Source organism: Pan troglodytes, chromosome 17, assembly GCF_028858775.2.
Source record: "Pan troglodytes isolate AG18354 chromosome 17, NHGRI_mPanTro3-v2.0_pri, whole genome shotgun sequence".
Classification (NCBI taxonomy): Eukaryota; Metazoa; Chordata; class Mammalia; order Primates; family Hominidae; genus Pan; species Pan troglodytes.
Genome location: NC_072415.2, coordinates 89,587,689 through 89,612,070, shown reverse-complemented (window position 1 = coordinate 89,612,070; position 24,382 = coordinate 89,587,689). Strand labels below are relative to the sequence as shown.

At 54.8% G+C, this 24,382-nt stretch overlaps 1 protein-coding gene and 1 long non-coding RNA gene across 6 annotated transcripts in view; one reads left to right on the top strand and one right to left on the bottom strand.

Annotated features, from left to right (window-relative positions):
* Nucleotides 1-24,382, bottom strand: part of NFATC1 (nuclear factor of activated T cells 1) — a 141,652-nt gene that overhangs the window by 3,677 nt on the left and 113,593 nt on the right. The gene's annotated exons all lie outside the window — the stretch shown is intronic.
* On the top strand, nt 646-5,488 carry LOC134808659 (uncharacterized). The gene is made up of 5 exons (XR_010152085.1): nt 646-1,149; nt 1,460-1,545; nt 2,246-2,316; nt 2,544-2,763; nt 4,357-5,488. It is a non-coding gene; the product is annotated as an uncharacterized LOC134808659 (long non-coding RNA).

Sequence of the window (24,382 nt, the reverse complement as noted above, 5' to 3'; positions counted from 1 at the left end):
ATCAACACAGGGGAAAGGTGGGGACACTACAAAGAAATAATGAAGCCATGAGTGGACCCTGAAGGGTAACAGCGACAGGGACAGGAGGGAGGCCTGAGAGGTAACGACGGTGGGACGCGGGGAGGACTGAGGGGTAACGACGGTGGGACGCGGGGAGGACTGAGGGGTAACGACGGTGGCATGTGGGGAGGACTGAGGGGTAAGGACGGTGGCATGTGGGGAGGACTGAGGGGTAATGACGGTGGCATGTGGGGAGGACTGAGGGGTAAGGACGGTGGCATGTGGGGAGGACTGAGGGGTAACGACGGTGGCATGTGGGGAGGACTGAGGGGTAACGACGGTGGCATGTGGGGAGGACTGAGGGGTAACGACGGTGGGACGTGGGGAGGACTGAGGGGTAGTAATGATGGGATGTGGGGAGGCGTGAGGGGACAGGATGGGTGATGGTGACAGGGTGGGGACGGCGTCTGAGGTCTCCATCGTGTTGGTGGGACAGGCCGCCTGCATGGCCGCCGAGAGCCGTCTTGTTCCCCGCGGGCACAGGAGGGCGCGTCGCTGAGGGTGAAAGGGAAGCAGCGTGGCCGTGGGGCTTCCCCTTGCTGCCCACGAGCACCTGAGCCTCGGTGGGAGAGCCCGCTGGGGGGCGGAAAGTTCCTCGGTGTGTCCCCCGGCCACCCAGGTTCCCGCTGGGGGCCGCCACAGCTCTCTCTGCCTGGGTCTGCGGCTGCTGAGCTCTCGGGAGGGGAGGAGGGCCGGCCTCAAGAGAGCTGTGGAGGCCTAAGGAGCCAGCAGCAGCCTGCACCTCACTCCTGCGGGCTGGCGGTGCGTGTGGGCCGACCCCATCCCAGCGCCGGGTCAAGTGTGTTCCACAAGGTCTCAGACGCTGCAGGGACGCGTGGCCGGGACCAGACACAGCCCAGGCACCCTCCAGGGCCTTCCCGCTGCCCCATGGCAGCAGCTGACAGAGAGCGGGATGGACAACCCTGACACCACTCAGCAGAGGACAGCACAGCAACCGAACCGCAGAGGAGGCTGTACCGCCCACCCATCCACACCGCGGACGAGAGCCGTACGTGGAGCCGTACTCGCCCCGCAGACACGGCCTGTGCCGTAGCCCTGAGAGGAAAGCCACGGCTTCCCCTTTCACAGGTGGACAACGGGCCCATCCTGGGGTTGGTCTGAGGCCATGTGGCTCGCTGGCGCTGGGCTGAAAGACAGGACCGCCCCCCCACCCCCCAACTCCTTCCCGCCACGAGCACTTCTGACCCATGAGGTCAGCCACAGCTGCCCGGCCCTGCCCTTGCTATTCCGGGGGCGGCTTCCTTGGGTAGGGTATGGTTGCCGATGACACCTACGGCTTCCCATACCAGCTCTCTCTGCTGATAATTTCCATCTTCTTATTCAGCTTTTCCACAGACACAAAGGGTTTTTTCCCTTCCTAGCATATTTTGAATTGCAGGTAGCATGTGACCCTCACGGCGTGTGGGAGACCTGAAAGAGGAAACTTACTTTGCCTAACGTCAGATGTCCCCGCAACAGGATGTGGTGAGCTGTTATACCACAATTTAATTTAATAAGGAGGGCTTTTTTTCCCCCTTATATTAGATTTTTCTCTAAAGTACTCCTCAGGTGGAAACTATTGTTTTTTCCTAAAACTCGAGTGTGGCGTTTTGAATCCTGGCTGCAGGCTGAGAGCCTCCCTCGAGGCCACATCCACACACCCACACTCATACCCACCTCTCTATACACATCTGGAATTGAGTGAAGGAGGAAATCAGTACATTTTTAAATATAAAAACTACCAAGTACAAGGGCAGGCGTGGCTTTCACTGCCTCACCTGTGAATCTTATCTGCGCCCTTGCTGGGGCCACGCAAGCTCTCACTAGCTGTGCGTAAACAAGCCGTAGGCGAGACGCCTTTCTCAGTCAAGTATTCGTACCTTCACATAACCAGTTTCTTCTTTTTGATCATCATTTTGAAAGAAAGTTGACATTTAAACTTCACCCTGTAGTGAGCTACCCAAAGTTCACCTCTTAAGTTTCACGCAGGAGTTTTGTTTCTCTATGCTGGGAATGACGAGGGCCAGAACGGAGCTGCCAGGGCCTGAACGCTGTTTGATATATTTTGCCCCCTTGCTGCCTGGCTTGGAAGCAACATTTTTCTGCGTTTCTGAATGCCCGGTTTCTGAAAGCAATTAAGGATCTTACATTTTAAGGAATGAACAAACTACCATTTCCCCAGCAGTTATGCAGCCCTGCCTGGCCCTCCGTGCACCTGCTTGCTCCTTGCAACAGCCCCGGGAGCGGCAAAGACAGGTACTGTAGTCACCCAGTCTGTTCACGGGGACCACGGAGGGCTCGGAGAGTGGGAATGGCTGCCAGGGACCCCAGAGCTGACAGGGCGGGACTGACCCTCACTGGGGTCTGAGCTCAGCCGGCTCTGCTGGGCCCTGAACAGCCACCTGCCCCCAGATCCTCCCAGATGGCGGCCTGGGGCCCCGCTGGGCAAGCCACAGTGTTAGATGTGTGTTTTTTTCTTTCAGTACTTACTAGGAAAGTCATGGAAAGCTGGATGGGCCTACTGGCTGGTGCCTGGGGGACGACTCAGACCCTGGGACAGGAGGGTTCCCACCCTGCCCAGCCAGCTCCTGGCCCCAGGAGTCCGTCCTCTCTCCTCCAAATCTGGCCCCCTGTCCCTTCCCTCTCTGGTCCTCCCTGTTTCACCTGCAGGGTGCTCAGTGCCCGGAACTTGGCGTATCTGAGGTGAGGGAAGGCTGGGGGCGGGGGTGTTTACTGCCACTTTCCTTTCCTGCGGTGTGCGCCTTTTAACACAAGCAAAACACACACATCAGCAGACACCCCCCACAGACACACACATCAGTGGACGCAGCCCCCCACACACAAAACACATCAGCAGATACCCTCCACACACAGACATCAGTAGACGCACCCCCCCAACACACACACAAAACACACACACCAGCAGACGCCCCCCCCACCCAGACACAATCAGTGGACGCACCCCCCCACACACACACAGAGACACAAACATCAGTGGACACCCCCCACCACACACAAAACACACACATCAGCAGGCGCCAGCCCCTACACCCAGACATCAGTAGATGCACCCCTCTACACACAAAACACACACATCAGCAGATGCCACCCCCCCTACACCCAGACACACACATCAGTGGACACATCCCCCCCCCACAAAACACATCAGCAGATACCCACCCCCATACACAGACACAAACATCAGTGGACACCCCCTCCCCCCACACAAAACAAAACACACATCAGCAGACAGCCCCCCCCAACAGACACACACATCAGTGGACGCCCCCTCCCCACACACAAAACACACACATCAGCAGACGCCCCCCCACACACGCACAGACACACATATCAGCAGACGCCCCCTCCCCACACACAATCAGCAGACACCCTCCCACACACAAAACACACACATCAGCAGACGCCCCCCCACACACAGACATACACATCAGTGGATGCCCCCCCCCACACACAGACACACACATCAGCAGACGCCCCCACACACACAGACACACACATCAGCGGATGCCCCCCCCCACACACAGACATACACATCAGCGGATGCCCCCACACACACGGACACACATCAGTGGATGCACCCCTCACACAGACAGACACACACATCAGTGGATGCTCCCCTCCTACACACACACAGACACACACATCAGTGGATGCCCCCCGACACACACACAGACACACACATCAGTGGATACCCCCCCACACACACAATCAGCGGATGCTCCTCTCCTACACACACACAGACACACACATCAGTGGATGCCCCCCGACACACACACAGACACACACATCAGTAGATGCCCCCCCACACACACAGACACACACATCAGCGGATGCCCCCCCCCACACACATAGACACACACACCAGCGGATGCCCACACACGGACACACATCAGTGGATGCTCCCTCCCACACACACACATCAGTGGATGCTCCCCCCCTACACACACACAGACACACACATCAGTGGATGCCCCCCCGACACACACACAGACATACACATCAGTGGATGCCCCCCTACACACACACAGACACACACATCAGCGGATGCCCCCCCCACACACACACACATCAGTGGATGCTCCCCCCCGACACACACACAGACACACACATCAGCGGATGCCCCCACACACACGGACACACATCAGTGGTGGATGCCCCCTCCCACACACACACACAGAGTCTTCTGCTGCTTGGCTATACTTATTTTTCAGTCATTTCTCCGGTACTAGCTTAAATGTGCCTTAAACTTTTTTTATGTGGGGGTGGGGGAGGCAGGTGGCCAGAGGCGCCGGCAGAGCAGGATGTCGGAGCTGCCACTCGCCTTCCACTGTGCTGTGAGAGCCACCGGGACACGTCGGCATCTGCCCTGTTCTGAAATCAACACCGAGACACACCGAGTCCCTTCAGAGGCATCTGCAGAGGCAGCAACGCCACGCGAGGGCTGCCGACTCTCCAGCTCCAACATTTCGTCTGGACCTCCCGGCAGCGCAGCGGGGGATCCCCTCCCATGAGGGGCCCGGAGGGGCTTCGAGAAGGCTGTCGCCTGATGGGCTCCGTCAAGTTTCCCACTGCAGACCCTAATTCTACCAGTTTTGATTCCATTTTAAATCTGACTTCCAAGTGGCACCCCTGCCGACGGTCAAAACGCCCCCTCTCCTGGTGTGTGCCCTCCATCCCCGCTTCCTGGGGGCAGCCGGTTTCTTGCTGTCTGGACAACAGAGCTCTGCCAACGCCACTTATCTCGCCCGTCCAGGACTTTATCACCAACTGTCCTACTTCCGACTCCAGCAAAGGAGCGACAGCGAGCACATCTGTGCTTGGCTGTGACTAACAGGGCCTCTGAATAAAGTGAAAATAATCCCACTTTAAGCTGCAAGAGGAAAGACCCACAGAAGGAAAGTCCTTCACGGATGGAGACCCAGGATCCTGAAATGCAGGGCGTCCCTTCAACATTCTGAGTATAAAAATTTAAACATGCAAGCGCCGGGAGGAAAAGCAATTCCTAAAACATGGCAGAAACAACATAAAAAAAATCTTGCTGTTGTTTTAAAAACTGACCTAAGACCAGGCATGGTGGCTCACACCTGTAATCCCAGCACTTTGGGAGGCCAAGGCGGGAGGATCACTTGAGGCCAAAAGTTCAAGACCAGCCTGGGCAATGTAGTGAGACCACCCCCCATCTCTACAAACAAATGTAAAAATTAGCCAGACATGGTGGTGTGCACCTGTGGTCCCAGCTACTTGGGAGGCTGAGGTGGGAGGATGGCTTGAGCCCAGGAGGTTGAGGCTGCAGTGAGCTGAGATTGTACCACTGCATTCCAGCCTGGGTGACAGAGCAAGACCCTGTCTCAGGAAAAAAAATAAAAAAATAAAAAATAAATAGCCTGATTTCCTGTTTTCCAGGAAAGCCCAAGCCTTGTAAGGGTTTTTCAGATGGTAATGAAACAACTTGGAAGTCAGCAATTCCTAAGGATTTTCCAAATCTTCTCAGACTAAAATTCTCCCACTTTCCTGCTGCCTTGTTCAAACCATGGCTCGGAGATCTGTGAGCAGCCTGCCAGCTGCCGGAGGCTCTGAAGCCTTTCTGAGGCGAGGTCTTTGCACCTGAACGCTCTGGTAGAACAAGGTTTAGCAAAAGGGAGCCTGGAAGGGCCCATCCTCACCTTCTGCCCAGTCCTGCAGGGCTCAGGACACATCCTGGGGGCTAATCTGTGGGAAGAGGTTTGACTGAGACCCCGTTCTGCTCTGTGAATGGGCGGACTCTTCAGCATCTCACACGGAGAAACAACTTCCTCCTGGATCGGAGCCCAAGTCGGGGATAAGGTGCCTCCTGCCTGCACCGTGGGCACTGGCCGCCTTGTTACAGAATCAACGGCCGTCCGCTGAGGGACACTGGGTGCCAGGGGTCCTAACACCCCTCCAGAGCACCCGGCACAGCTCTCCTTGGAGCTGGGTGCTACCCTTAGTCTCGTTTTGAAGACAGGACTGGGCGGTCAGGTCAGCCCATCCTCACACTGCGGTGAGTAGCGGGGGCAGGAGCAGCCTTGCTGTGGGCCACGCCCTGGGCAATGAGCGGTGGCTCCTTGGGGGATCTCAGATTTTTCCAAGTCTGTTTTCTATATGGCTGAACGATGTGACAAAACACTTGTCAAGGACACCCTCTCAGGTGCTCTGATCTGCCTCTTTCACGAGCGAGAGGGGGGGTGCCAGGCACTTCCTGGTGGACCCTCAGTTACCGCCCATCAGAACACAAGCAGGCAGTGCGAAACAGGCTGGGCCCGGGGGCTCCATCGCCCTTTACACTGCCACGCTCAGCTTCCAGATGTTCTACTGTGGGCGTGTGCCCCTCCTTCATGTTTCTGGGGTTCATGGGGACATTAGTGTTGTCCTTCCCTTTCTGTCTCAAAGAATTGACTGTGCCTGTCATTGGACGCAGTGGCCGCCATGAATGTCGACCGGGAAAGCGATGGGAAAAGCTGTTCAGACACAGCTGAGCTGCCTCTACCTGGTCACCCGCACGCCAGGCCCATGCAGTCTGCTCCATCCCTGTCCCCGGCAGAGCCCATCTGGGAGTGGTGGTGACTGTGCCAGCTGGAGACCCACTGAGCACCAGGGTGCAGCACAGACAACGACGCCCTCAGGCTGCGTGCAGTGAAGAGCCGGGAGAGGCAGCGCTAGAATTGTTTTTAGGAACTGGATTTGGGCTTAAAGAATAAACAATGTGGTTCAGCCACGCTAACCCAAATATACTGTTTAATCCTTGCAGTTAAAAAGTTTAAGTAGCACAGATGAAGACTGTAACTTGCATAAACGATTTTTGTGTCAATTTTTAAAAAGCATATTTGTTCATATAGGTACCACTAACTTAATTGCATGAAACACATTTAAAAGCATCTTCCCTCTTTTTCAATGGTTATGTTAGTTCCAATCAACAACCAATTCTGCTATGATTATTCAAGTCTAAGAGTATTTATCTATGACCGCTAAACAAACCAGACAGTTTGGCAAGGACACAGGCCTCAGAATTATCAGACATCAGAACGTCCTGCAGGACTGCTCCTTCTTTAGAGTTGTCATTTTCCTTTACACTAAAGCAATACAGGAAACAAAAAAGGCCGTCGTGATGCCACCCACGGCCTACGGGGGCGTGTTCCTATTGCCTCTTCCTGTCACAGCGTCCCCATCCGCCTCACTTTCCGTCCAGCAGGTTCCCTTCTAAGGCCCACCGTCCCACTGGACACAGCGTAGTTAAGCCTGCAGCAGGAACGCAATTGTCCCCAGCTTAGTCCACCATCCTCTGAGGGACAGAAAAGTGCATATTCTTCACAGAGGACAAGTCATCAAAAATAACTTTTTAAAAAGAGCAAAACAAAACAGGAAAGACATTCTCCTCCATTCCTATAACTAAGAGATAATTATAAAAAGAATTTGCTAACCTTCCCAGAAAATACACCTTTAGCTAAAGTTAGTCTTGTAACCTAAGAGGGTAATAATTTGGGTAGGACACAGATAGAACCAGAAATATCTCAGGCCAAATCCTATTCTTAAATAACTAACTTCTAAGATGTCTCCCAATGACATTTGCTGTACTCAGCTTTGACAATATCTAATAATTCTTGGAGTAAGAACGCCATTTGATGGTGGTTGAAAACCTTAATGAACATATGGATTTTCATGGCTGTGACGTTCATTACAAAGGGGCATGATAGATGTGTTTACTGACTGTTTTATGGTTTCATTGAATTGCTGAATACACAGCTTTCAATTTTTCCATCTGACATACACATTTAGACTTGTATGGCTCTCATTTAAGGTATTACAGTAGATATGAGCTAAGTACATAAAAATATGGTTAAAGCCACAAATTAGAGATCAGAAAATAGGAAGCAAAGAGGAAAACGCTTTTGTTCCACTGTACGTATATCATGTCTGATGCAGAGGTGGCTCCGGTGTGTGCACCAAGGTAACTGAAGAGGCCACCTCTCATGTGGGTTTTTAAATTTTTTGAGAAGAAGCAACCTCTTAGAAAGTCTACCATAAATGTTTCCTCCTTCACAAGCAAATATCTGGATTTTCCATAACCTCCTACATGAAGCCTCCACCACGGCCTCCTCGGTCCACCCTAAACTGCCCGACACTGCCAGGCGCCCGGCGCTCGGCTGAGAAATGGGGTAAGAACAAGGGCGGTTCTGCCACTCCACAGTCGAGGAGCCACCACATTCTGAAAATGCAGGGTCGCAGCATCTCTAGAATCCTTCTTTACGATTCTGCATTTTTCAAAGATGCTTTGTAAAGCAGTGGAAAATAACAGCTTCTCAAGTTTCATTAAAAAGTAAGTTCTCAAGTCCAGGACCTATTTCAGCCTTCACTTATTTTTATCTTTTTCATCGCAATAAGCCACCGCCACAGGGCCTGCTATTTTTGGAAGGAGAGGACGGGACAACGGAGGGACGGCCTGACAAGTCACAGTTTTCATAAAACAAGCCCCTCATCTGGACGCAGCTGGTGGTGGGGAGCGGGACCGCCACTCGGGACGTCAGCCATTAAGACAGAATAATTTTCCTACCTTAACTGCCTGCTTCCTTATTTAGCCTGAATGTTGCACAGAATGCAAACGCCGTGTGGAAACTGCCAGGGTTCAGGGTACAGGACCATGTGCCTGGGAGATTCTGACAGGCTGTCCTTCCGCCCCCCACCGTGACGGCATGCGGGCGCGTGTTTCCACGGATCTAGTCCGTCTTATCTGCACCAAACTGCCATTCCAGTCACTCACTGGGATCATTAAACCACCACTCGCAGTTTTCCAGGGCTTTCTTTGTTCTACTAGGAAATATATGCCCCCGAATTATGAAATTCCATTTCAAACATAATTAACAGAATTTAAAAAATAAAAATGTTAAAGCTCCTTTTAATGAAGATAAAGTGAATGGACCCCGAGGAGAGTGACGGGGTTGGGTCTCGGTAGGTCCCGCTTCCTCCTGTCCCTCTGCTACAGAAACACGATTCTTCCTCCGCCTGTTCCAGGGGGAGACGGGCACTTGGTGTGAACTGGCACTGATCAGGCGGCCTCCTTCTTTGTAGGGTGGCAGAGAGGGTCAGGATAGAATGTCACCATGTGAAGTGCGTAGCAGCAGGAGGTCAAAAGCTCCATTGGCAACTCAGAAGCCAATACGCCCCTGGTCCCCGGCCAGGCTGCAGGGGTGTGAGCCGAGCCCCCTCCGAGCCCCCATCCACCACCACCACCCGCCCACCACCACCACTGCAGGTATCCTGTGGGCCAGGGACTCCCAAAGGAGGTGGCTGGAGACCACCACTCCTGTGGGATGGGAAACTTGCCTGCCTTCTTTTTTTTTTTTTTTGAGATGGAGTCTTGCTCTGTCACCCAGGCAGGAGTGCAGTGGCGCGATCTCTGCTCACTGCAACCTTCCAGGTTCAAGCGATTCTCCTGCCTCAGCCTCCTGAGTAGCTGGGATTACAGGAACCTGCCACCACACCCAGCTAATTTTTGTATTTTTAGTAGAGATGGGGTTTCGCCATGTTGGCCACGCTGGTCTCAAACTCCTGAGCTAAAGTGATCTGCCCGCCGTTGCCTCCCAAAGTGCTGGGATTACAGGTGTGAGCCACTGTGCCTGGCCTGCATTTTATTTTTAGAATCAGCGTCTTGCTCTGTCTGTTGCCCAGGCTGGTGTGCAGTGGAATGATCTCAGCTCACTGCAGCCTCGACCTCCCAGGTTCAAGCAATCCTCCCTCCTCAGACTCTCAAGTAGGTGGGACCACAGGTGCATGCTACCATGCCTGGCTAATTTTTAAATTGTATAGAGACAGGGTCTTGCTATGTTGCCCAGGCTGGTCTCCAACTCCTGGGCTCAAGTGATCCTCTTGCCTCAGCCTCCCAACGTGCTAGGATTATAGGTGTGAGCCACTGTACCCAGCCCCAAACCTGCCTTACTAAAATGTGACTTTCAACTAAATCTTCCTCTTACCAGAGAATCTGCCATTTTGTTAGGTGTGAAAGTTGCACTGTGGCTATGTAAGAAAACGGCTATTTAAAAAAGACACCTGCTTTGGAGGCATGCCAGGGTGGTGGGGGTGGGGAGTGAGATTGGGTTTTTTTTTTTTTTGAGGCAGGGTCTCATTCTGTCACTGGCTGGAGGTGCAGTGGTTCGATCATAGCTCACTGCAGCCTTGATCTCCCAGGTTTATGCGATCCTTTCTCCTCTGCCTCCTGAGCAGCTCCTGAGCACCAACACACCTGGCTAATATTTGTATTTTTGGTAGAGGTGGGATTTCACCATGTTGCCCAAGCTGGTCTGGAACTCCTGGGCTCATGTGATCTTCCCACGTCAGCCTCTCAAGCAGCTGGGACCACAGGTGTGCGCCACCACACCTGGCTAATTTCTAAAATTTTTGTAGAGATGGGGTCTTGCTATGTTGCCCAGGGTGGTCTCCAACTCCTGGCTCACCAATCCTCCTGCCTTGGCCTCCCAAAGTGCTTGGATCACAGGTGTGAGCTACTGTGCTGGCTGAGGGTGTGATTTTTAAACATCTCAGCAACGACAACTAGATGGGAACGCCAATCCCTGCAGCCACACCTGGACCAGCTCACAGCTGAACCTGGGCAGTGCCTGGAGGAACCTGCCACTCCACTCACTCTGCCCCACGCACGTCCATGCTCACCGTGGAGATCAGCACGGCCTTCACAGGAGCCTGAAGCACAGTGAGCGGCCAGCTCAGGTGGGGACACGTCCCCGAGAAGGGACAGAGGCTAGCACACAGGGAGACGAAGGATCCATGGGCTCCACAGTGGCCCGTCCTGGACGTGAGCATGCACATGGCACAGCCAGTGTACCCTCAGGCTTCACCACGCCACGCACCTCCCCTCATGGTGAGTGTCCACGGACCACCGTGGGTGTCACCTGGAGCTCGGCAGCACACAGGCCACACACCCCCGGCAGATGCAGCCCCAGTAATGTCTGGGGAGCCCTGGGTCAGAGGGAGGAGACCAGCAGCTGCAAGGGAAACAGCCCCCATGCCTCAGGGACACTCCCCTTGAATAGTACTTCTCTAGGGCTGCCCACGAAAGACGACGTCCACGCCCCCGCCGGCGGGAAAGCACGTGTCCCTCACCACCACAATGTTTTCGAATTATCGTTTGAATCTTTAAGAGGTGCTTTTGTACCAGTTTTTAAAGTGACATTTTGTTTGAGGTTTGGGGACAGCCCAGAGTCCTCAGAAGCCTCAGAGGATGACGCGGGTATCTGGGAAGGTGGGTGGGAGGCGGGTGGAAGAGCAGAAAAGGGAAAGATCCTCAAGCCTGGTCCTTGAGAAAGCCGTGTGCTGACCCGGGAGCCTCACGCCCTGGCCGCGGAGGCCGAGGTGCCCTCCGCCACGGGAAGCAGGTCATCTCCCTGCAGACCCTACAGGTGGGGGCCGGGGACGGCATCTCTGCAGCGGTCCCAGTGCCCTGAACCCGGAGTCCACCCGCTGGCATCAGCTGCTCTACGCCGACGGGAGTTGACACAGCCTGGCGGTGGTTCCGGGTATCGAGAGAGGAATTAAAATACTGGCAGTGCTCCTTTTTATTGAGAGCCGAGCGTTCGAAAGTGATACCGTTTTTAAAGCGCTCTTTAAAAACATGGCAGATACAACTCCCTGCGTCTCTAGCGAAATTCTCTGCCGGGCCCTCTCCCATCTTATAGGCACATGAGCCAGGTGGGTACGGAAGGCGATTTGGTGTGGGTGGGGTGCGGACCTACGGTCAGGACATCCCTGCAGGCAGCACCCCACGTTCACACGGGAAGGCTATTTCTTCCAGTGAACTCGGTGGCCGTCAGCGCGCCTCCCCGCAGCACATGGAGAAGGCGCCCTCAGGACCTCCCTGACACATACAGGGGCTGAGAGCTCGAGTGGGATGAGACGTGGCTCACGTGTGCAGGCTCCACTGTTCAAACGGCAGCCACAGCCCAGAGCGCAGCAGAGGGCACAGGTGCCGCATCCAGGTGGACAGACCACGGCTCAGCAAACGGGGGAGGCACACGGGGCCCGCCGACTGGAGAGACCGCAGCTCAGCAAACGGGAGGCACAAGGGGCCCGCCGACTGGAGAGACCGCAGCTCAGCAAACGGGAGGCACAAGGGGCCCACTGACTGCAGGCGTCTCCTCCTGCCACGTATGTGAGTCCACAGCCGCACAACGGCCAAGGCTCTGACCTCGTGGAGCCACAGATGCTGCTCCGGCTCCGGTTCGTAGCCAGGGTCGCTTCTCCTCCTTGGGAGGCTGTCTAGAAAAATTCAAGGCAAAGCAAAAGTTCGGGGTGTGTGGGTGTGGCGGAGCCTGCTGTTCTCATAAAATCCCTAAGCCTTGGTCTAAACTCCACGTGGTGGGAGAGGTCCTAGTGCCAGGTGGTGCCAGGATTTTGCTGCAGTCAGACCCTTTTCCGTTTATTTACCTCCCAGGGCAGTGCCTGTGGCGCAGTTTCAACAAAGTCCAAACACTCGCCCGTGTCCTGGGGCGAGGCCGTGTCCTGGGGTCAGGCTGCGTCCTGGGGCTTGTCTCCTCAAGCCATCCTCCCTGAGGCCGGCTCCTCCCGGGCCTCTCTGTCCGCCATGCCAGGGGTCACTTGGGCCGGAGACAAGGAGCCATTGCCGGGACAGGCTCCTGTGCCCCGCGTGCTCCCACCACCTGCGCATCCTGGGATGGCTGCGGACGTCTCAGCTGCGTCCCATCCACTGGGCTCCTGAGAGCCAGCACACAGCTTCCTGCTCTCCCTAGGCCCGTGCCGCCCTCTGTTCCTGGCCTCCCCCAGAAACCCCGAATCCTGCCAACTCCCTAGGCAGGTCCCGGACCCGCAGCAAGTCCATCCACATCTCCCAGCTCCACTGCACGTCCTGAGCTTCAGCAGCTCTCCTCGGGCCAGCTCGGTGCCTCACCGGCCGGCCCCCCACTGAGAGCCTCGAACCCATGCAGGCAGCTCCCCGTGCTGCAGCCAGGGGAGCACCTCTGGGAGGGAAATCCAGGCCCTGCCTGCCTCAGGCGCTCAGGGGCGCAGACGTGTCCTGGCGGGAGGCACAGCCCCTCTTGAACCGGCCCTCCACCCCTCCACAGCTCAGGCTACGTACATCCTGGGCACGGCGAGGCTTCCCTCCACGGCCGCCACTGTGCCATGGCCCTGGTGCCCTCACAGCCATTACCTGTGCCGCCCTCCCCTGGCTTAACGGAAGCCACCGTGGAGTCACTGCTGTCTGTGTTAGCAGCACTGACCCCTGGCAGAACCTGCTGTTTGCAAAGAACAGAAAAGTCACGGAGGTACGGAGACAACGCACCATGACCCATCGTGTGGCGAGGTGCTGGCCAAACTCCCAATGCGGAAGCAGCGGGGAGGGGGGAGGCAGAGTCGGGCCCTGTAATCTTCAGGACATATTGACCCCGGAGTGAAAAAAACACCCCAAGATTGAATTTCTGTATTGATTATCCAATTATTAATCTTGTGGAGGCTATTCCAACACTGCACATAATGAGCAATTCATCACAGCGAGCCGGGTGCCACGGAGCGGCGCGGCAGGAAGGCCATTAGGTTCCTGTAATTGCCGTTGGTGGACTCTCGTTAGCTCTAAATCGAATCAGCGGGATTGGCCCAGGGCACCCTGACAGACGCCGCGGGCCCACGCCAGGCCTCGCCAGCGACCACTCCCAGCCTGGCTGGGAACAGGACACTTCCACTGCAGCGACAAGACCGGTGAACGATGCCCCGGAGCAGGATGCCCCGGCGGAGGAGCCCCTGGTGGAGGATGCCCCGGCGGAGGAGCCCCTGGTGGAGGAGCCCCCGGTGGAGGATGTCCCGGCGGAGGATGCCCCGGCAGAGGAGCCCCTGGTGGAGGAGCCCCCGGTGGAGGATGCCCCGGCAGAGGAGCCCCTGATGGAGGAGCCCCCAGTGGAGGATGTCCCGGCGGAGGATGCCCTGGTGGAGGAGCCCCCGGTGGAGGATGTCCCGGCGGAGGATGCCCCGGCAGAGGAGCCCCTGGCGGAGGAGCCTCCGGTGGAGGATGTCCCGGCGGAGGATGCTCCGGCGGAGGATGCCCCGGCAGAGGATGCCCCGGCAGAGGAGCCCCGTGGAGGGGATGCCCGGGTCTGTGCCCAGGGCCACACAGGGCAGGGACGCCTCCGCAGGAAGGACCTGGGTGCCCCCACACCCTGTCTTCTAGAAGAAATTCTATCAACCGACTGCTCCCAAACCCAGCAGACTTGGAAACCGAGCCTGGCAACTGGGAATGCATCTCATCCTCAGGGTTTCAAACCTCATGACACTGCGTTTCCCACATAAACAGAAAAGACCGCTGAAATAAAAGAGAGACAGGCCCATCCCTGTTCCTCCGAAAAGTTTTTTGACCTCTAAGCCCCTCAAATCCAAACGCAAGAGCCCTCCACCACGCCTGTGGCAACCACGCAGGTGCCATCAGGTAGGGCCGCATTCATCTCACCTGGAATTGTGATTTAAACGTGAATTATTTAACTTCTCGCTTCAACTGTTCTCTCCCTCTCCCTACTCCGATTTTCTGAGGGCTCAGGGATCTGATCCCCATATGTGGTTTTTTTTTAGCCCTAAAGTAATTCCTAAATACTCACTCATTCTATGTCATCTTTTGAAAGTGGAATCCGTCCCATCCCTGAGTTTCCGCACGGGGGCATGACCCAGCGAACCTCACCACGGCTGCGGCTCCCGTCCCACGGCTGCGGCTCCCGTCAGGTGACCTTGAAGTGACGGCCCGGGAACCTGCTCGCTGTCCTGTCTGAATTTCCTCCTTGGGGGGGCTATGAGTTATCTGGAAAACTAAGCACTAATTTCTTCTGTTTTCCTAAATTTGGTTTCTGAAGAAGCCTTAAAATATGTCTTCAGAAGAAAGATTGACCGTGGAGACACAGGCTCTTTCGAGATGTCTGTTCACAATAAAGGACCGAAGATCAACGAGGCTTTATGGCTGCACCAAGAGTGGTTAACTTTAAACGGAAGCAGCCTGTGAGCTCAGTGTGGTACCTGGCGCCGAGGACACTTTCCGATAAGTCTTGGTCCATTTCCAAACACCGAGGTGAGGTCAGCCCAGAAAAAGTGGGAGGGGTTTCTGAGCAGGAGCAGAAGCTGAGATTGGAGCTCAGAGCTCCCCGGCTTCGCGTTCCCTCCCTGGTCCGTGAGCTGACAGTTGTCACAGCCTCCTGCTCAGGTGTCATGGGTGTTCAGCTCAGACTGTGCCGGCACCTTCCAGAACCTTCTGTAACTTTAGCAGGTCCAGATCTAATGGAGATCACTGACCTAATCAAAGTGGTCAAAACTGCTTAAAAGAAACCCAGGTCTCTTTGAGACCCTCCTGGGAGCAGGGGTGCCCCTCTAGGCAGGGGAGCATTGCATGTGAGGCCCACGGCATGGCACTGCACGGGCGTCTGAGGAAACATCACCGGGCTGGCATCTGCGTGCTCTCCTCTCCTCCCACGCCCTCTGCATGGCCAACCCCCTCACCGCCCACTGTCCACATCCCAGGCCCAGCTCCTCCTACAGTGAAGGGGGACCTGGGGGAGTGGCTGGGCCCCAGCTGAGCTGGCAGCCCAGGGTGGGTGGCGGTGAGTTCCGGCTGGTGGAGAGCTGGCGTCCGGCAGGCGCGGTGGACATCTGCATATGTGGGTGCCAAAGCTCCGCCTTGAAGGCAGCTAGAGACAGGTGCAGAAAAGGGGAACAGGAAGTGGACAGCGGGGAAAGGACACGGGCCACGCCACTGCACAGGGGCCAGCAAGTCCCTCTCCCCGGAGCCCACACACCTCTGCGGAGGCTGCAACACTACCCAGCAATGGCGTTTCCTTCCATGCGGGTCTCTCCAATGCTCTAATTCTCCGCTTTCTCCGTACAGGACACTGCAAGAAGCACAGACACCTGGCACGGCAGTGGAGACCGACAACCCTGTCCACTCCAGCAGAGAAAAGGAGCTGAAAAGAACCAGACATCACAGTGAACACAGCAACAAAAGAGAAGGCCGCCATGAGAGAGAAAGGGAGGGAGGGAGGGACGGAGAGAGAGACAGAGAGGCAGAGACAGAGGGAGAGAGATAAGAGAGACAGAGACACACGGAGGGAGATGGAGAGAGAGAGATGGACGGAGAGATGGAGAGAGGGACAGAGAAACAGAGCGAGGAAGGGAGGGAGACGGAGAGAGATGGACGGAGAGAGGGACAGAGATTCAGAGACGGAGGGAGACAAAGAGGCAGAGACAGGGAGGAAGGGAGACAGAGAGACAGACTGAGAAAGAGGCAGACCGAGAGACAGAGACAGAGAGAGGGATAGAGATACAGAGAAAGACCGAGAGAGAGGGGAGGGAGTTCAGACCCTCCGTGCGTTTATGAGCCTTAGAGCACATTTTTGAGGGGCAGTCAGACTGGTGCTTTCAATTTTTCTTTTAATCCAGCATAAACACCTAATTAACAGATAGGCTCTGACAAACATTTCTGAGCTCTTTTCTTAAATTAAAACACAAAAAAAACACCTGCCCATGCGCCCCCTCACCCAACCCTCACGTGCACGCCACTGCCCTGTGGCTGCTGGTCAGGCCGAGCGAACTGCCAGGTGACGACGCTTCCTCCTGCCCGGCACCCTCTGTCCGTCCATCCCTCCCTCCAGCCAGGTGACCAGGCTTCCTCCCACCAGGCGCCCTCCATCCGTCCCTCCCTCCCTCCCTCCACCTTTTTTCTCCAGCCTTCTGCCAAGAGGAAATAACTCAGCTGCACTGGGAGTCTGGGAATCCCAGAAAACAATCTGAAATCCACAAAAATAATTGAAGTTCACTTTTACTGAGCTGTTCAGTTCCATTCTGATTTTTATTACAATGTCAACAAGAGTTTAATTTGTTTTAAAGTTTGGGTTCTTAAATCTGAGTGATATACGGTAGTTTACAGCCCGCTGGCAGCAGCTACTGTGGAAAAGGGAAAGTACATAACAGGGATCCTCCGCCTGACGCGGCGACTGTGGCTGCGGGGAGCCCGGCCAGAGCGACGGCCCCCAGCTTCCCGCGGGACGGTGGCCACGTGACGGACGCGTTTCCCTCCACAGCCAGCTCCTCCGAAAGCTCCCAAAACCTAACTTCTCACATAAAAGCACTGCGGATGCGAATGCGCTCACTAACGTTTACTATTTCAGAGGGCGAGGGAGAAGGTTTTTCTTTACTGACTCGTGAGGCTTCTTGCAACACATCACGGGTGGGGGTGCAGAACCCCGGTGTCCTTTCTGGGGCTCCGGGGGACGTGCGTCAGGAACCCACACATTTGTCCCCTGGCCCAGGGCTCGTCTGTGCGCCTGCTGAGACACTGCCAGGGAGGACATCTGGGCCCATCGGTGCCAGCTGAACAGACACTGGGCTGAACTGCAAACCCATCCACTTGAGGGGTGAGGTCTTCATGGTGCTGCCCCGGAGGGCAGGGGCTCCCTTGGCAGAGGCTGCGCCAGCCAGCGCTGCACACCGTCAGCCCCATGTCTGTGGGGAGCCACAGCCTGCCGGCCACGCCTGCCTGATTTACGCGGCCGCTCGCATGGCTCCACCGGCCCCGGCACAGCCCTCTAACCCACAGTCCAGGCTGCTGTGCCTTCTCCCTCCCTGCCACCAGCTCTGAGTGCAGCCTCGGGAACTGAGCTGCTGCCAAGGGCTGGGAGCCGTGCGGTTTCCAGGCCCTACTTCCTGCCATATCTAAAATAACAGCAGCTGGGAGGGCCTGATAGGGCCTGTCTGGGGCGAAGACTTCACCTCTGGGGTGGGACGCGGGCCAGGGGCTGATAACCCCCTCCCCGCAGTGCCTGGCGACAGGGTCCTGCTCCATCAGCTCCGTTTCGGAACAAAGAGAGCCCAGCCACAGCTCTGGGGTGATAACTAGGGGAGGGCTGGCCCGGCCGCTGGGTCCATTGTCCCAGTATCAGGCTTTGATTACGGGTCCGGGGCCTGGTGGGCGGATCTTTAGAAGGGGATACACTTTCTTTGTCCCTTACTGTGTGTGAGTGTCCACACTGTAATCTGGAAGGAAGGAAGAACCCTGTTTCAGAATTAAACTGAAAAGGATCAAGAGATTCTCAAAATTCCACACCCAGACCTCCAGTAATGCAACACAGAACCACCCAGAAGCCAGGCAGGAAGTGGCTGAGAAGTTCATGCTCCCGTCTGTGTTTCTAAAGAGATTTCTTAATTAAGCAACACAGAAGCAACTGGGAAGCACACACATTTTTATTCCCTACGAGAAATTCTGTCATGAACACTGTCATTTAAAAATAGAGCTAGACTCCTCCTAACACTCCCTACAGGACGTGGTCCAGGGACCGTGTGTTGGACGTGATGGCTTCAAGCCCGGTTCCCCCAGCACTGAGCATCTTCAGAGGCCAATGAACCACGTTATGAAACCACACTCAGCTCTCAGGCCCTGTGAAGAGAGGCTCCAAGGGCTGTGTGGAGGGCAGACGGACCCACACCCCTGGGGAGGGCATATCAGAGCAGGTGCCGGGCCAGCACAGAGGGTCCCTGGGAGAGGCCTGGTCACCGGAGGTGGGAAGATGGGGGGACAAGGCGCACAGTCCCAGTGTCTTTGCTGGGGAAGCTCAGGAGCATCTGTCCACGGAGGGAGGGGCTGACACGCAGGTGCCCACAGCCGCTGCTCGGCCGAGACCACTGTTTCTCTCCACACTGCGGCTGAGGAGGCAACTGAAACCACGCCACAGGCTCGGACCCCACGGTGAACCGCTCTTTATAAGGAGTCCTTTTTCTTGCATTAACAAAATGCTCAAAACTCAGTTGAAGAAAAGTAAAAAGCACGTGGCGTTGCTAGGGTCTCCCAGCTCCTCCCTAAACACACAGCATTCTACGGAGGCACGTTTCACACAGGTAATGCACCCTTGAGAAGGGCACAAAATTCAGTGACTTTTGGTAAAGGTGCCCAGTTGTGCCACCATCACTGCAGGTGTCAGAACACTTCCATCACCCAAGGGTCTCATCCACCACCTCTTCCCACAAAGCGGTCTCCTGCCTCTTCCCTCACCCAAGGGTCTCCTCCACCTCCTCCCACACAGCAGTCTCCTGCCTCTTCCCTCACCCAAGGGTCTCGTCCACCACCTCCTCCCACACAGCAGTCTCCTGCCTCTTCCCTCACCCAAAGGCCTCCAGCACCACCTCCTCCCAGGCAGCAGTCTCCTGCCTGTTCCATCACCCAAGGGTCTCGTCCACCACCTCTTCCCACACAGCAGTCTCCTGCCTCTTCCCTCACCCAAGGGCCTCCAGCACCACCTCCTCCCACGCAGCAGTCTCCTGCCTGTTCCATCACCCAAGGGTCTCGTCCACCACCTCTTCCCACGCAGCAGTCTCCTGCCTCTTCCATCACCCAAGGGTCTCATCCACCACCTCCTCCCACGCAGCAGTCTCCTGCCTCTTCCATCACCCAAGGGCCTCCAGCACCACCTCCTCCCACGCAGCAGTCTCCTGCCTCTTCCATCACCCAAGGGTCTCGTCCACCACCTCCTCCCACGCAGCAGTCTCCTGCCTCTTCCCTCACCCAAGGGTCTCGTCCACCACCTCCTCCCACGCAGCAGTCTCCTGCCTCTTCCCTCACCCAAGGGTCTCGTCCACCACCTCCTCCCACACAGCAGTCTCCTGCCTCCTCCATCACCCAAGGGTCTCGTCCACCACCTCCTCCCACGCAGCAGTCTCCTGCCTCTTCCATCACCCAAGGGTCTCCAGCACCACCTCCTCCCACACAGCAGTCTCCTGCCTCTTCCATCACCCAAGGGTCTCATCCACCACCTCCTCCCACACAGCAGTCTCCTGCCTCTTCCATCACCCAAGGGTCTCATCCACCACCTCCTCCCACACAGCGGTCTCCTGCCTCTTCCATCACCGAAGGGTCTCATCCACCACCTCCTCCCACACAGCAGTCTCCTGCCTCTTCCATCACCCAAGGGTCTCGTCCACCACCTCCTCCCACACAGCAGTCTCCTGCCTCTTCCATCACCCAAGGGCCTCCAGCACCACCTCCTCCCACGCAGCAGTCTCCTGCCTCTTCCCTCACCCAAGGGTCTCATCCACCACCTCCTCCCACGCAGCAGTCTCCTGCCTCTTCCCTCACCCAAGGGTCTCGTCCACCACCTCCTCCCACACAGCAGTCTCCTGCCTCTTCCATCACCCAAAGGCCTCCAGCACCACCTCCTCCCATGCAGCAGTCTCCTGCCTCTTCCATCACCCAAGGGTCTCGTCCACCACCTCCTCCCACACAGCGGTCTCCTGCCTCTTCCATCACCCAAGGGTCTCGTCCATCACCTCCTCCCACACAGCAGTCTCCTGCCTCTTCCATCACCCAAGGGCCTCCAGCACCACCTCCTCCCACGCAGCAGTCTCCTGCCTCTTCCATCACCCAAAGGCCTCCAGCACCACCTCCTCCCATGCAGCAGTCTCCTGCCTCTTCCATCACCCAAGGGTCTCGTCCACCACCTCCTCCCACGCAGCAGTCTCCTGCCTCTTCCATCACCCAAGGGCCTCCAGCACCACCTCCTCCCACGCAGCAGTCTCCTGCCTCTTCCATCACCCAAGGGCCTCCAGCACCACCTCCTCCCACACAGCAGTCTCCTGCCTCTTCCATCACCCAAGGGTCTCCAGCACCACCTCCTCCCACGCAGCAGTCTCCTGCCTCTTCCATCACCCAAGGGTCTCATCCACCACCTCCTCCCACGCAGCAGTCTCCTGCCTCTTCCCTCACCCAAGGGTCTCATCCACCACCTCCTCCCACGCAGCAGTCTCCTGCCTCTTCCCTCACCCAAGGGTCTCATCCACCACCTCCTCCCACGCAGCAGTCTCCTGCCTCTTCCATCACCCAAGGGTCTCATCCACCACCTCCTCCCACGCAGCAGTCTCCTGCCTCTTCCATCACCCAAGGGTCTCCAGCACCACCTCCTCCCACACAGCAGTCTCCTGCCTCTTCCATCACCCAAGGGTCTCGTCCACCACCTCCTCCCACACAGCAGTCTCCTGCCTCTTCCCTCACCCAAGGGCCTCCAGCACCACCTCCTCCCATGCAGCAGTCTCCTGTCTCCAGAGCTGCGCCTTTTGTGGATGTCTTGCAGGCATGCCTGGCTTCACTGTGCTTCAGACACTGCTTTTCACAAACGGGAGGTCTTTGGCAACCCTGCACCAGGCACGTCTGTGGGCACCACGTTTCCAATAGCAGGTGCCCACTTCATATCTCTGTGTCACGTTTCAATAATGCTCATGATGTTCCAAGCTTTCTCATTGCTATCATATCTGCTGTGGAGATCTGTGATCTTTGGGGTCGCTGTTGTCATTGTTTTGGGGTACCACGAACTGTGCCCATCTAAGATGAAGTGAATGGATATGAGCTGGGTGCGTCCTGACTGCTCCACCGACCAGCCATTCTCCATCTCTTTCCCTGGGCTCAGGCCTCCCTATTCCCTGAGACACAACCATACTGACATTAGGCCAATTAAGAACCCTACGACAGCCTCCAAGTTTTCAAGTAAAAGTTCAAGGGCAAGGAAAGGTCACACGTCTCTCACTTCAAAACTAGGAATGATTAAATTTGGTGAGGAACACCCGTCGAAAGCCGAGACAGGCTGACAGCTCAGCCTCCTGCGCCAGTCCAACTGTGAATGCAGAGGAAAACTCTAGACAGACAGAAGTGAAAACCGCTGCCCTAGTGAACAACACCGATGATAAGAGGGCGGAACAGCCTTATTGCTGATACAGAGAAAGTCTGAGTGATCTGGACAGAAGATTGAACCAGCCACAACACTCCCTTAAGCCAAAGCCTAATCCAGACCAAGACCCTCGCTCTCTCTGTCCTACGAAGGCTGAGAGATGAGGAAGCTGCAGGAAAAAAAGTTTGAAGCCAGCAGAGGCTAGTTCATGAGGTTGAAGGAAAGAAGCCATCTCCATACCATAAAAGCAAAGACGAAGCAGCCAGTGCTGACGGGGAAGCTGCAGCGAGTTCTCCAGGAGATCTGGCTGAGACCATTGGTGAAGGTGGCCACACGAAACAACAGATTTTCTGTGCAGACAAAACAGCCTTCTATTGGAGATGCCGTCTGGGACTCCCACAGCTGGAGAGGACTCAGTGTCTGGCTGCAAAGCTTCCAAGGACAGGCTGACCCCCTTGGTAGGGGCTCATGCAGCTGGTGACTTTAAGTTGAATCCAGTGTCCATCTGCCACCCCGAAAATCCCAAGGCCCCTAAGAATGACGCGGAATCTCCTCTGCCTGTGCGCCACCCATGGAGCGACAAAGCCCGGATGACAGCACCTCTGTTCACAGCATGGTTTACTGAAGGTTTTAAGCCCACCATTGAGACTTAACTGCTCATAAAAAGAGCCCTTTAATAATATTACTGCTCACAGACAATGCACCTGGTCACCCCATGCAGGTACGAACACTGTTTTTTTAGACACATTGCTGGTGCACTCTTTAGAGACTCAGTACAGTGTGAGCATCACTTTTATACGCCCTGGAAGCCACACACTCCAGCGGCTTTCTTTTGCCATACTGGCCGTATCCCAGTGGTCTGAGGCTGAACCTGCGACGTCTCTGAGGTGTGCATGCAAGGGAGCCACTGAGTCTGTGGTCTCGTGTGTGGATTTTTCCCAGAGCATGAGGGTTTCCAGGTTCACCTGTGTCCTGGCGTGCTCAGTACTCATTCCTTTTGGGGATGGATAACACTCGGGTGAGGATAAACCCCACTTTTCCTCTCTCTTCCCCACATGCTGGGCATTGTGGTTGTTTCAGATGTTTGGCTAAAGAACGCTGTGAAGGACAGTCATGTACAAGCCTTTGTGTGGATGTGTGCGTCTGTTTCCTTGAATACATACCTAGGAGTGGAACTGCTGGGTCACATGGCAAGTTTCTTCTAAGAAATTTCTTTAAGAAACTGCCTAAGTGGCCGGAATGTAATGCCATGTTACACTCCTGCCAGCGAGGCTTCAGGGGCCCAATTTCTCCTCGTCTCTAAAATTGGCTGTTGTCTATCTTATCTCCTAAAGCCACTCAAATGGATATAAAATGGTATCTTATTGAAATTTACAATGTGCATTCCCTAATAACTAGTGATGTGGAGTATTTTTTCATGTGTTTATTATCCATTCCTATGTCTTGTCTGGAGAAATGTCTATTCAAATCCTTTGCCCAGTTTTTGATTAGGCTTTCTGTCTTATTATTGAGCTGTAAGTGTTCTTTGTACATTCTGGATATAAGCCCTTTATCAGATAGTTGTTTTGCAAACACATTCCTCTAGTCTATTGCTTATCTTTTCATTTTCTTAATAGTACTTTTGAAGCATAAAAATTTTAAATTTTGATGAGGTTCCATTTATCAAGTTTTTATTTTATGAGCTGTGCTTTTGATGTCATATCTAAGAAACCTCTGCCTAATCCAAAGTCTTGAAAGAGTTCCTCATGTGCTATCTCCAAAAACGTTTGACTATTTCGGCTCCTACTAGTCCAAGATCAAGTTCATTTTCGGTGCGTGGTGTGTGTTTTTTTGCATGTGGCAAATGTCCCAGCACCACTTGTTAAAAAGGCTGTCATTTACTCCAATTAAATGGGCTTTGTGCCTTTGTCAAAAAATCAACTTACCGCAGACATAAGAATTATTTTGGGGCTTTTAATTCTGTGCCACTGATCTATGTGTCCTATGCCAATACCACACTGTCTTGATTATTATAGCTTCACAGAAAGTTCTGAAATTGCGAAGTGTAACTCCTCCAACTTTGTTCTCTGATTTCAAAATTGTTTTGGCTATTCTGGGTCTTTGAAACTCCATGTAGATTTTAGGATCATTTTGTGAATTTTAGAAGAAAAAATTGCTGGAGTTTTGATGGAGATTGCACTGATTCTCCAGATCAATCTGGAGAAAGCTGCCATCTTCACAATATTGATTCTTCTGTTCCATTAACATGCAATGTTCTCCCATTTATTTAGATCTTAACTTTCCCTCAGCAACGTTCTGTCATTTTCAGAGTATAAGTCCTTAACTTCTTTAAAGTTATTCATATTTTATTCTTTTTAATGCTATATCGTAGATAGGAATTTTTCCTTGATTTCATTTTTGGATTATTCCTTGCATATAGACATAATTTATTTGTACCCTGGTCTCACATCTGATGACCTTGCTGCACTTGTTTGGTAGTTTTAACAGTGGGTTTTCCTTTACTTTTTTTGGAGGGGGGAGGGGGGGCGGGGTGTAGGCAGATTTCTCAGGATTTTCTACATATAGAATCACGTTTTCTTCCAATAAAGACA